This window comes from Danio rerio, chromosome 24 (assembly GCF_052040795.2).
Source record: "Danio rerio strain M-AB ecotype USA chromosome 24, GRCz13ab, whole genome shotgun sequence".
NCBI classification, from domain to species: domain Eukaryota; kingdom Metazoa; phylum Chordata; class Actinopteri; order Cypriniformes; family Danionidae; genus Danio; species Danio rerio.
In genome coordinates, this window is record NC_141044.1 from 45,359,709 (window position 1) to 45,372,500 (window position 12,792).

The 12,792-nt window shown below is 44.7% G+C and overlaps 1 long non-coding RNA gene across 2 annotated transcripts; it reads left to right on the top strand.

The window, feature by feature from the left end:
- Positions 1–885: 885 nt before the first annotated feature.
- LOC147831177 (uncharacterized) lies at positions 886–6,872 on the top strand. Of its 2 annotated transcripts, none has more exons than XR_015945715.1 (3): positions 886–2,410; positions 3,051–3,416; positions 3,965–6,872. It is a non-coding gene; the product is annotated as an uncharacterized LOC147831177 (long non-coding RNA). The 2 variants fall into 2 exon arrangements; XR_015525491.2 differs by lacking the exon at positions 3,965–6,872 and adding an exon at positions 3,525–3,671 and having other exon boundaries at positions 886–2,186; positions 3,144–3,416.
- Positions 6,873–12,792: the final 5,920 nt, after the last annotated feature.

The following is a 12,792-nucleotide window of genomic DNA, read 5'->3' on the forward strand; positions in this document are numbered from 1 at the left end:
TAACAATTATAACAGTAAAACACTTCCTCTGAAGTTATAAGGCCAAAGCCCACAGACAAGGCTAACCTCCTACACAGAAGTAAGATCAATGCTTTTATGGTATATAGCCAGACAAGTGTGTGTCCGTGTACGTAGCTCCGTGTCCTTACTCCAAAACTTCCTAGACTAGATGCAAGGATAGGGAAGATGTTGTAAATTTATCTTACCTCGCCAGAGCCATCAGCCTTGATGTATACCAATCTATGCTCAGGATCATTTCAAGGACAGTCATTCATCCACTTATTTTCTTACCTTTGAATGGCTCACTCTGCCTTACCCGTTTACCATTTATCAAACGAAGCAAAAAGGGGAAGTTATTATAATAAAGTAACTGATTTATAAGTAAGCTTAATACTTCATATTATATAGGGAACACGTAACAGGCTAGACGTAATAATCTCCAGAAAATGCACAGATAAGCCAACAAAAGAAACTAAAAAAATCCATTCAAAAGGACAGCACATGCAGTATACATGTTGATAACAAGTGAAGATGCAAGTGAAACAAGCAGTAAAGATATCATAATAAATATTGAAACATTTTGTATGATTTTAGTAGCTTGTACGATCTACTCAGGCAAAAAGTCAAACAGAAGTACACAAATTATCACTTAAAAAGGTTAATAAACAGGTCATTAAATAAAGACCAAAGTTAAGACAACACAAAGAATATTAAAACATCTTGATAAACCATACAAGCAATTGAAATCCTCAAACAAGGGCCTTAACCAAACCACACACCTTGTCGATCATGGTATCTCCCCTGCCAGAACAAAAACCAAACAGCTCACCATCTTTGAGAATACAGCGCTCAAATGTAGACGTCAGCCTTCCCGTGTCTTTCTTCAGGGTTAATGCTCCCAACGGTTGTTCTCTATGAGGATGATGTCGGTTTGGTTCTTGCATTATCCCTAGAGGCAAAAGCTGGTAGAAGCTTGTTACATTTTCTGGAATGTAACCGCCAGTTTGATCCTCGATCTGACACTTGCAGGCATGGAGTGTCAGGACTCATTCTCTTGATGCCTCTGATCACATTTGGGAATTTTCTTTGAACTTCCTAGATGTTGACCAGAAGTATTTTAGAGTAAATCAGCAATGGTAGAGGAGGTGGCATCGAATGGTTTGTGGCCAACTCTTTTACCTGAGACCACTTGTGGGATTCAGCTGATTTGGGCAAGGGTTCTCATTTACCCTGGAGAAATCTGGGGTTCTTGGGAGCAGTCTCTGCATTAGACAGAGTAGGCCCCATAGAGATTTCTGCAGACTCTTCTCGGGTGACCTGGGAAACCTTGCGGTGTTAACAAAAGGTCACTTGGGGGAGTGGTAAGTATTCAGCCCCCCTGGGTCCACTTGGACAGCACGCAGGGACGGTGGCCTGGGGCGAACAGGCCTTAAATGATGCCCAATCTTCTACTGGTGATTAGCACCTCCACACAACAGCACATTGTTCACCAACACTGCATACACTCTACTACATTTCTCCAGGTATTTAGTTCTAGCTGTTCTCTAGTTCTAGGTGTGGTCTTAATAGCGTTGTCAAGTTCTAGGTGTTGAGTTGTAAATGTCATTGTCTTCCAGGTAATGTTCTGTCTTCTAGGCATTGTATCTTATAGATGTTGTTGCTGTTTTAGATGTCATCATGTAGATGTGTATTTTTAGGCTGTCATCTTTTAGGTTGTGTTTAGATGGAATCTAGGTGTTGTTGTCCTCTTGGGCATCATCGTCATCTAGAAGACATGAAACAATGCCTAGGTTTCATTGTCATCTTCTAGGCATTGACATCTAGGCGTTGTTTTAGATGTCTTTTAGGGTTTTTAGATGTCATGTAGGTGTTATCATCTAGCCGTGGTTTTAAAGGTTGTTGTCATCTAGCTGTCGTATTCATCTAGGTGTTGCTTTAGATCTCATCGTCATTTAGCCGTCGTCTTCTAGCTGTTTTAGATCTCATCGTCATCTAGTCGTCTTGATCTAGCTGTTGCTTTAGATCTCGTCGTTATCATCTAGCTGTTGCTTTAGTTGTCGTCATCGTCGTCGTCATCTAGCTGTTGTTTTAGATCTCATCGTCATCTAGTCTCATGTAGCTGTTAGATCTCATAGTCATTTAGCTGTTGTTAGATCTCATCATCATCTAGTCGTCTTCATCTAGCTGTTGCTTTAGATCTCGTCGTCTTCATCTAGCTGTTGCTTTAGATCTCGTCGTCTTCATCTAGCTGTTGCTTTAGATCTCGTCGTCTTCATCTAGCTGTTGCTTTAGATCTCGTCGTCTTCATCTAGCTGTTGCTTTAGATCTCGTCGTCTTCATCTAGCTGTTGCTTTAGATCTCGTCGTCTTCATCTAGCTGTTGCTTTAGATCTCGTCGTCTTCATCTAGCTGTTGCTTTAGATCTCGTCGTCTTCATCTAGCTGTTGCTTTAGATCTCGTCGTCTTCATCTAGCTGTTGCTTTAGATCTCGTCGTCTTCATCTAGCTGTTGCTTTAGATCTCGTCGTCTTCATCTAGCTGTTGCTTTAGATCTCGTCGTCTTCATCTAGCTGTTGCTTTAGATCTCGTCGTCTTCATCTAGCTGTTGCTTTAGATCTCGTCGTCTTCATCTAGCTGTTGCTTTAGATCTCGTCGTCTTCATCTAGCTGTTGCTTTAGATCTCGTCGTCTTCATCTAGCTGTTGCTTTAGATCTCGTCGTCTTCATCTAGCTGTTGCTTTAGATCTCGTCGTCTTCATCTAGCTGTTGCTTTAGATCTCGTCGTCTTCATCTAGCTGTTGCTTTAGATCTCGTCGTCTTCATCTAGCTGTTGCTTTAGATCTCGTCGTCTTCATCTAGCTGTTGCTTTAGATCTCGTCGTCATCTAGTCTCATGTAGCTGTTAGATCTCATCGTCATTTAGCTGTTGTTAGATCTCATCGTCATCTAGTCGTCTTGATCTAGCTGTTGCTTTAGATCTCATCATCGTCATCTAGCTGTTGCTTTAGATCTCGTCGTTATCTAGCTGTTGCTTTAGATCTCATCGTTATCTAGCTGTTGCTTTAGATCTCGTCGTTATCTAGCTGTTGCTTTAGATCTCATCATCGTCATCTAGCTGTTGCTTTAGATCTCGTCGTCTTCATCTAGCTGTTGCTTTAGATCTCGTCGTCTTCATCTAGCTGTTGCTTTAGATCTCGTCGTCTTCATCTAGCTGTTGCTTTAGATCTCGTCGTCTTCATCTAGCTGTTGCTTTAGATCTCGTCGTCTTCATCTAGCTGTTGCTTTAGATCTCGTCGTCTTCATCTAGCTGTTGCTTTAGATCTCGTCGTCTTCATCTAGCTGTTGCTTTAGATCTCGTCGTCTTCATCTAGCTGTTGCTTTAGATCTCGTCGTCTTCATCTAGCTGTTGCTTTAGATCTCGTCGTCATTTAGCTGTTAGATCTCATCGTCATTTAGCTGTTAGATCTCATCGTCATTTAGCTGTTAGATCTCATCGTCATTTAGCTGTTAGATCTCATCGTCATCTAGTCGTCTTCATCTAGCTGTTGCTTTAGATCTCGTCGTCCTCATTTAGCTGTTGTTAGATCTCGTTGTCATCTAGTCGTCTTCATCTAGCTGTTGCTTTAGATCTCATCGTCATCTAGTCGTCTTCATCTAGCTGTTGCTTTAGATCTCGTCGTCATCTAGTCTCATGTAGCTGTTAGATCTCATCGTCATGTAGCTGTTAGATCTCATCGTCATGTAGCTGTTAGATCTCATCGTCATTTAGCTGTTAGATCTCATCGTCATTTAGCTGTTAGATCTCATCGTCATTTAGCTGTTAGATCTCATCGTCATTTAGCTGTTAGATCTCATCGTCATTTAGCTGTTAGATCTCATCGTCATTTAGCTGTTAGATCTCATCGTCATCTAGTCGTCTTCATCTAGCTGTTGCTTTAGATGTTGTCTTCATCTAGCTGTTGCTTTAGATGTTGTCTTCATCTAGCTGTTGCTTTAGATCTCATCGTTGTCATCTAGCTGTTGCTTTAGATGTCGTCGTCGTCGTCGTCGTCTAGCTGTTGCTTTAGATCTCATCGTCATCTAGTTGTCGTCTAGCTGTTGCTTTAGATCTCATCGTCATCTAGTTGTATTCGTCTAGCTGTTGCTTTAGATCTCATCGTCATCTAGTTGTCGTCATCTAGCTGTTGCTTTAGATCTCATCGTCATCTAGTTGTCTTCATTTAGCTGTTGCTTTAGATCTCATCGTCATCTAGTTGTCTTCATTTAGCTGTTGTTAGATCTCATCGTCATCTAGTTGTCGTCATCTAGCTGTTGCTTTAGATCTCATCGTCATCTAGTTGTCGTCATCTAGCTGTTGCTTTAGATCTCATCGTCATCTAGTTGTCGTCATCTAGCTGTTGCTTTAGATCTCATCGTCATCTAGTTGTCTTCATTTAGCTGTTGTTAGATCTCATCGTCATCTAGTTGTCGTCATCTAGCTGTTGCTTTAGATCTCGTCGTCATCTAGTCGTCTTCATCTAGCTGTTGCTTTAGATCTCGTCGTCCTCATCTAGCTGTTGCTTTAGATCTCATCGTCGTCATCTAGTCGTCTTCATCTAGCTGTTGCTTTAGATCTCATCGTCCTCATCTAGCTGTCATCCTCTAGCTGTTGCTTTAGATCTTGCGTCTTCATCTAGCTGTTGCTTTAGATCTCGTCTTCATCAAGTTGTCTTAATTTAGCTGTTGTTAGATCTCATCGTCATCTAGTTGTCTTCATTTAGCTGTTGTTAGATCTCATCGTCATCTTCATCAGCTGTTGCTTTAGATCTTGCATCTTCATCTAGCTGTTGCTTTAGATCTTGCATCTTCATCTAGCTGTTGCTTTAGATGTCGTCGTCTTCATCTAGCTGTTGCTTTAGATGTCGTCGTCTTCATCTAGCTGTTGCTTTAGATGTCGTCGTCTTCATCTAGCTGTTGCTTTAGATGTCGTCGTCTTCATCTAGCTGTTGCTTTAGATGTCGTCGTCTTCATCTAGCTGTTGCTTTAGATGTCGTCGTCTTCATCTAGCTGTTGCTTTAGATGTCGTCGTCTTCATCTAGCTGTTGCTTTAGATGTCGTCGTCTTCATCTAGCTGTTGCTTTAGATGTCGTCGTCTTCATCTAGCTGTTGCTTTAGATGTCGTCGTCTTCATCTAGCTGTTGCTTTAGATGTCGTCGTCTTCATCTAGCTGTTGCTTTAGATGTCGTCGTCTTCATCTAGCTGTTGCTTTAGATGTCGTCGTCTTCATCTAGCTGTTGCTTTAGATGTCGTCGTCTTCATCTAGCTGTTGCTTTAGATGTCGTCGTCTTCATCTAGCTGTTGCTTTAGATGTCGTCGTCTTCATCTAGCTGTTGCTTTAGATGTCGTCGTCTTCATCTAGCTGTTGCTTTAGATGTCGTCGTCTTCATCTAGCTGTTGCTTTAGATGTCGTCGTCTTCATCTAGCTGTTGCTTTAGATGTCGTCGTCTTCATCTAGCTGTTGCTTTAGATGTCGTCGTCTTCATCTAGCTGTTGCTTTAGATGTCGTCGTCTTCATCTAGCTGTTGCTTTAGATGTCGTCGTCTTCATCTAGCTGTTGCTTTAGATGTCGTCGTCTTCATCTAGCTGTTGCTTTAGATGTCGTCGTCTTCATCTAGCTGTTGCTTTAGATGTCGTCGTCTTCATCTAGCTGTTGCTTTAGATGTCGTCGTCTTCATCTAGCTGTTGCTTTAGATGTCGTCGTCTTCATCTAGCTGTTGCTTTAGATGTCGTCGTCTTCATCTAGCTGTTGCTTTAGATGTCGTCGTCTTCATCTAGCTGTTGCTTTAGATCTCGTCGTCGTCTTCATCTAGCTGTTGCTTTAGATCTCGTCGTCGTCTTCATCTAGCTGTTGCTTTAGATCTCGTCGTCGTCTTCATCTAGCTGTTGCTTTAGATCTCGTCGTCGTCTTCATCTAGCTGTTGCTTTAGATCTCGTCGTCGTCTTCATCTAGCTGTTGCTTTAGATCTCGTCGTCGTCTTCTAGCTGTTGCTTTAGATCTCGTCGTCGTCTTCATCTAGCTGTTGCTTTAGATCTCGTCGTCGTCTTCTAGCTGTTGCTTTAGATGTCGTCGTCGTCTTCTAGCTGTTGCTTTAGATGTCGTCGTCGTCTTCTAGCTGTTGCTTTAGATGTCGTCGTCGTCTTCTAGCTGTTGCTTTAGATGTCGTCGTCGTCTTCTAGCTGTTGCTTTAGATGTCGTCGTCTTCATCTAGCTGTTGCTTTAGATGTCGTCGTCTTCATCTAGCTGTTGCTTTAGATCTTGCGTCGTCGTCTTCATCTAGCTGTTGCTTTAGATCTTGCGTCTTCATCTAGCTGTTGCTTTAGATCTCGTCGTCCTCATCTAGCTGTTGTTAGATCTCCTTGTCATCTAGTTGTCTTCATCTAGCTGTTGCTTTAGATGTCGTCGTCTTCATCTAGCTGTTGCTTTAGATGTCGTCGTCTTCATCTAGCTGTTGCTTTAGATGTCGTCGTCTTCATCTAGCTGTTGCTTTAGATGTCGTCGTCTTCATCTAGCTGTTGCTTTAGATGTCGTCGTCTTCATCTAGCTGTTGCTTTAGATGTCGTCGTCTTCATCTAGCTGTTGCTTTAGATGTCGTCGTCTTCATCTAGCTGTTGCTTTAGATGTCGTCGTCGTCTTCATCTAGCTGTTGCTTTAGATGTCGTCGTCGTCTTCATCTAGCTGTTGCTTTAGATGTCGTCGTCGTCTTCATCTAGCTGTTGCTTTAGATCTCGTCGTCGTCTTCATCTAGCTGTTGCTTTAGATCTCGTCGTCGTCTTCATCTAGCTGTTGCTTTAGATCTCGTCGTCGTCTTCATCTAGCTGTTGCTTTAGATCTCGTCGTCGTCTTCATCTAGCTGTTGCTTTAGATCTCGTCGTCGTCTTCATCTAGCTGTTGCTTTAGATCTCGTCGTCGTCTTCATCTAGCTGTTGCTTTAGATCTCGTCGTCGTCTTCATCTAGCTGTTGCTTTAGATCTCGTCAGGGTTAGGGTGAGAAAAAATCCAGAGGTTGGACTGGGTCCATCCCCGGTTATGCACGGTCCATCGACATCAACTGCCCGCCACGCCCGCGGCGTCCGGGTCGGCAGAACGGATCCGAACGACATCGAGAAAGGCCAGCGTCAGCCCGCAACACAACTAAATTGTCGTGAAAAAATTACCCACCAAGTTTTAGGTATGTGTATAGCGCTAATTCAGCATTTGGGGTAGGGTTCGGGGTCTTAGGGTCCCTGCTCTTAGGGCTCTAGGCACTTGGGTTAAGTTTTAGGTGTGAAAGGTCACCCGGGTTGGGTTTAGAGGTGTGTTGAAGAGTGCCGTCGATGTTTGTAAATAATAAAGTTTTGTTTTTGTGGACTTAATACATTTATTTTACTTTCCCATGAGATTAAATATTGCGGCTCTCTCCCATTTGCGTTTTGAAATGGAGGCACTAAATATACTGCTCAAACCTGATCGCGACGTTTCGGAGTTTCTTTTCCTTCCTCAGGCTAGTTTGAGCAACTGGACGGCTGGAATACTTCACATCAGCTCATTTATATAGACTTCTCAGTGGGCGTGGCTTCCTAACACTCTCTCTCTCTGTTTTCACACTTTCTCGATGTTTCGATTTTTCTCGATGTTTCCCAAAACTGAATATCGGCACTTTGTGGTGCGTCATAAACTTAGCGTTATACTTTCTGCTGTCCTGTTGTGTACTTTTTGACACCAATTTATTAAATGTTCCAAGTTGGAGACTCATTTCCCCGACATCGATGGATCCGCCGGCGTTCCCGTCCGCAGCGGGCGAGGTGCAGAGCTGGAGGCACTGGCTGGGTTAGGGTGAGAAAAAATCCAGAGGTTGGACTGGGTCCATCCCCGGTTATGCACGGTCCATCGACATCAACTGCCCGCCACGCCCGCGGCGTCCGGGTCGGCCGAACGGATCCGAACGACATCGAGAAAGGCCAGCGTCAGCCCGCAACACAACTAAATTGTCGTGAAAAAATTACCCACCAAGTTTTAGGTATGTGTATAGCGCTAATTCAGCATTTGGGGTAGGGTTCGGGGTCTTAGGGTCCCTGCTCTTAGGGCTCTAGGCACTTGGGTTAAGTTTTAGGTGTGAAAGGTCACCCGGGTTGGGTTTAGAGGTGTGTTGAAGAGTGCCGTCGATGTTTGTAAATAATAAAGTTTTGTTTTTGTGGACTTAATACATTTATTTTACTTTCCCATGAGATTAAATATTGCGGCTCTCTCCCATTTGCGTTTTGAAATGGAGGCACTAAATATACTGCTCAAACCTGATCGCGACGTTTCGGAGTTTCTTTTCCTTCCTCAGGCTAGTTTGAGCAACTGGACGGCTGGAATACTTCACATCAGCTCATTTATATAGACTTCTCAGTGGGCGTGGCTTCCTAACACTCTCTCTCTCTGTTTTCACACTTTCTCGATGTTTCGATTTTTCTCGATGTTTCCCAAAACTGAATATCGGCACTTTGTGGTGCGTCATAAACTTAGCGTTATACTTTCTGCTGTCCTGTTGTGTACTTTTTGACACCAATTTATTAAATGTTCCAAGTTGGAGACTCATTTCCCCGACATCGATGGATCCGCCGGCGTTCCCGTCCGCAGCGGGCGAGGTGCAGAGCTGGAGGCACTGGCTGGGTTAGGGTGAGAAAAAATCCAGAGGTTGGACTGGGTCCATCCCCGGTTATGCACGGTCCATCGACATCAACTGCCCGCCACGCCCGCGGCGTCCGGGTCGGCCGAACGGATCCGAACGACATCGAGAAAGGCCAGCGTCAGCCCGCAACACAACTAAATTGTCGTGAAAAAATTACCCACCAAGTTTTAGGTATGTGTATAGCGCTAATTCAGCATTTGGGGTAGGGTTCGGGGTCTTAGGGTCCCTGCTCTTAGGGCTCTAGGCACTTGGGTTAAGTTTTAGGTGTGAAAGGTCACCCGGGTTGGGTTTAGAGGTGTGTTGAAGAGTGCCGTCGATGTTTGTAAATAATAAAGTTTTGTTTTTGTGGACTTAATACATTTATTTTACTTTCCCATGAGATTAAATATTGCGGCTCTCTCCCATTTGCGTTTTGAAATGGAGGCACTAAATATACTGCTCAAACCTGATCGCGACGTTTCGGAGTTTCTTTTCCTTCCTCAGGCTAGTTTGAGCAACTGGACGGCTGGAATACTTCACATCAGCTCATTTATATAGACTTCTCAGTGGGCGTGGCTTCCTAACACTCTCTCTCTGTTTTCACACTTTCTCGATGTTTCGATTTTTCTCGATGTTTCCCAAAACTGAATATCGGCACTTTGTGGTGCGTCATAAACTTAGCGTTATACTTTCTGCTGTCCTGTTGTGTACTTTTTGACACCAATTTATTAAATGTTCCAAGTTGGAGACTCATTTCCCCGACATCGATGGATCCGCCGGCGTTCCCGTCCGCAGCGGGCGAGGTGCAGAGCTGGAGGCACTGGCTGGGTTAGGGTGAGAAAAAATCCAGAGGTTGGACTGGGTCCATCCCCGGTTATGCACGGTCCATCGACATCAACTGCCCGCCACGCCCGCGGCGTCCGGGTCGGCCGAACGGATCCGAACGACATCGAGAAAGGCCAGCGTCAGCCCGCAACACAACTAAATTGTCGTGAAAAAATTACCCACCAAGTTTTAGGTATGTGTATAGCGCTAATTCAGCATTTGGGGTAGGGTTCGGGGTCTTAGGGTCCCTGCTCTTAGGGCTCTAGGCACTTGGGTTAAGTTTTAGGTGTGAAAGGTCACCCGGGTTGGGTTTAGAGGTGTGTTGAAGAGTGCCGTCGATGTTTGTAAATAATAAAGTTTTGTTTTTGTGGACTTAATACATTTATTTTACTTTCCCATGAGATTAAATATTGCGGCTCTCTCCCATTTGCGTTTTGAAATGGAGGCACTAAATATACTGCTCAAACCTGATCGCGACGTTTCGGAGTTTCTTTTCCTTCCTCAGGCTAGTTTGAGCAACTGGACGGCTGGAATACTTCACATCAGCTCATTTATATAGACTTCTCAGTGGGCGTGGCTTCCTAACACTCTCTCTCTCTGTTTTCACACTTTCTCGATGTTTCGATTTTTCTCGATGTTTCCCAAAACTGAATATCGGCACTTTGTGGTGCGTCATAAACTTAGCGTTATACTTTCTGCTGTCCTGTTGTGTACTTTTTGACACCAATTTATTAAATGTTCCAAGTTGGAGACTCATTTCCCCGACATCGATGGATCCGCCGGCGTTCCCGTCCGCAGCGGGCGAGGTGCAGAGCTGGAGGCACTGGCTGGGTTAGGGTGAGAAAAAATCCAGAGGTTGGACTGGGTCCATCCCCGGTTATGCACGGTCCATCGACATCAACTGCCCGCCACGCCCGCGGCGTCCGGGTCGGCCGAACGGATCCGAACGACATCGAGAAAGGCCAGCGTCAGCCCGCAACACAACTAAATTGTCGTGAAAAAATTACCCACCAAGTTTTAGGTATGTGTATAGCGCTAATTCAGCATTTGGGGTAGGGTTCGGGGTCTTAGGGTCCCTGCTCTTAGGGCTCTAGGCACTTGGGTTAAGTTTTAGGTGTGAAAGGTCACCCGGGTTGGGTTTAGAGGTGTGTTGAAGAGTGCCGTCGATGTTTGTAAATAATAAAGTTTTGTTTTTGTGGACTTAATACATTTATTTTACTTTCCCATGAGATTAAATATTGCGGCTCTCTCCCATTTGCGTTTTGAAATGGAGGCACTAAATATACTGCTCAAACCTGATCGCGACGTTTCGGAGTTTCTTTTCCTTCCTCAGGCTAGTTTGAGCAACTGGACGGCTGGAATACTTCACATCAGCTCATTTATATAGACTTCTCAGTGGGCGTGGCTTCCTAACACTCTCTCTCTCTGTTTTCACACTTTCTCGATGTTTCGATTTTTCTCGATGTTTCCCAAAACTGAATATCGGCACTTTGTGGTGCGTCATAAACTTAGCGTTATACTTTCTGCTGTCCTGTTGTGTACTTTTTGACACCAATTTATTAAATGTTCCAAGTTGGAGACTCATTTCCCCGACATCGATGGATCCGCCGGCGTTCCCGTCCGCAGCGGGCGAGGTGCAGAGCTGGAGGCACTGGCTGGGTTAGGGTGAGAAAAAATCCAGAGGTTGGACTGGGTCCATCCCCGGTTATGCACGGTCCATCGACATCAACTGCCCGCCACGCCCGCGGCGTCCGGGTCGGCCGAACGGATCCGAACGACATCGAGAAAGGCCAGCGTCAGCCCGCAACACAACTAAATTGTCGTGAAAAAATTACCCACCAAGTTTTAGGTATGTGTATAGCGCTAATTCAGCATTTGGGGTAGGGTTCGGGGTCTTAGGGTCCCTGCTCTTAGGGCTCTAGGCACTTGGGTTAAGTTTTAGGTGTGAAAGGTCACCCGGGTTGGGTTTAGAGGTGTGTTGAAGAGTGCCGTCGATGTTTGTAAATAATAAAGTTTTGTTTTTGTGGACTTAATACATTTATTTTACTTTCCCATGAGATTAAATATTGCGGCTCTCTCCCATTTGCGTTTTGAAATGGAGGCACTAAATATACTGCTCAAACCTGATCGCGACGTTTCGGAGTTTCTTTTCCTTCCTCAGGCTAGTTTGAGCAACTGGACGGCTGGAATACTTCACATCAGCTCATTTATATAGACTTCTCAGTGGGCGTGGCTTCCTAACACTCTCTCTCTCTGTTTTCACACTTTCTCGATGTTTCGATTTTTCTCGATGTTTCCCAAAACTGAATATCGGCACTTTGTGGTGCGTCATAAACTTAGCGTTATACTTTCTGCTGTCCTGTTGTGTACTTTTTGACACCAATTTATTAAATGTTCCAAGTTGGAGACTCATTTCCCCGACATCGATGGATCCGCCGGCGTTCCCGTCCGCAGCGGGCGAGGTGCAGAGCTGGAGGCACTGGCTGGGTTAGGGTGAGAAAAAATCCAGAGGTTGGACTGGGTCCATCCCCGGTTATGCACGGTCCATCGACATCAACTGCCCGCCACGCCCGCGGCGTCCGGGTCGGCCGAACGGATCCGAACGACATCGAGAAAGGCCAGCGTCAGCCCGCAACACAACTAAATTGTCGTGAAAAAATTACCCACCAAGTTTTAGGTATGTGTATAGCGCTAATTCAGCATTTGGGGTAGGGTTCGGGGTCTTAGGGTCCCTGCTCTTAGGGCTCTAGGCACTTGGGTTAAGTTTTAGGTGTGAAAGGTCACCCGGGTTGGGTTTAGAGGTGTGTTGAAGAGTGCCGTCGATGTTTGTAAATAATAAAGTTTTGTTTTTGTGGACTTAATACATTTATTTTACTTTCCCATGAGATTAAATATTGCGGCTCTCTCCCATTTGCGTTTTGAAATGGAGGCACTAAATATACTGCTCAAACCTGATCGCGACGTTTCGGAGTTTCTTTTCCTTCCTCAGGCTAGTTTGAGCAACTGGACGGCTGGAATACTTCACATCAGCTCATTTATATAGACTTCTCAGTGGGCGTGGCTTCCTAACACTCTCTCTCTCTGTTTTCACACTTTCTCGATGTTTCGATTTTTCTCGATGTTTCCCAAAACTGAATATCGGCACTTTGTGGTGCGTCATAAACTTAGCGTTATACTTTCTGCTGTCCTGTTGTGTACTTTTTGACACCAATTTATTAAATGTTCCAAGTTGGAGACTCATTTCCCCGACATCGATGGATCCGCCGGCGTTCCCGTCCGCAGCGGGCGAGGTGCAGAGC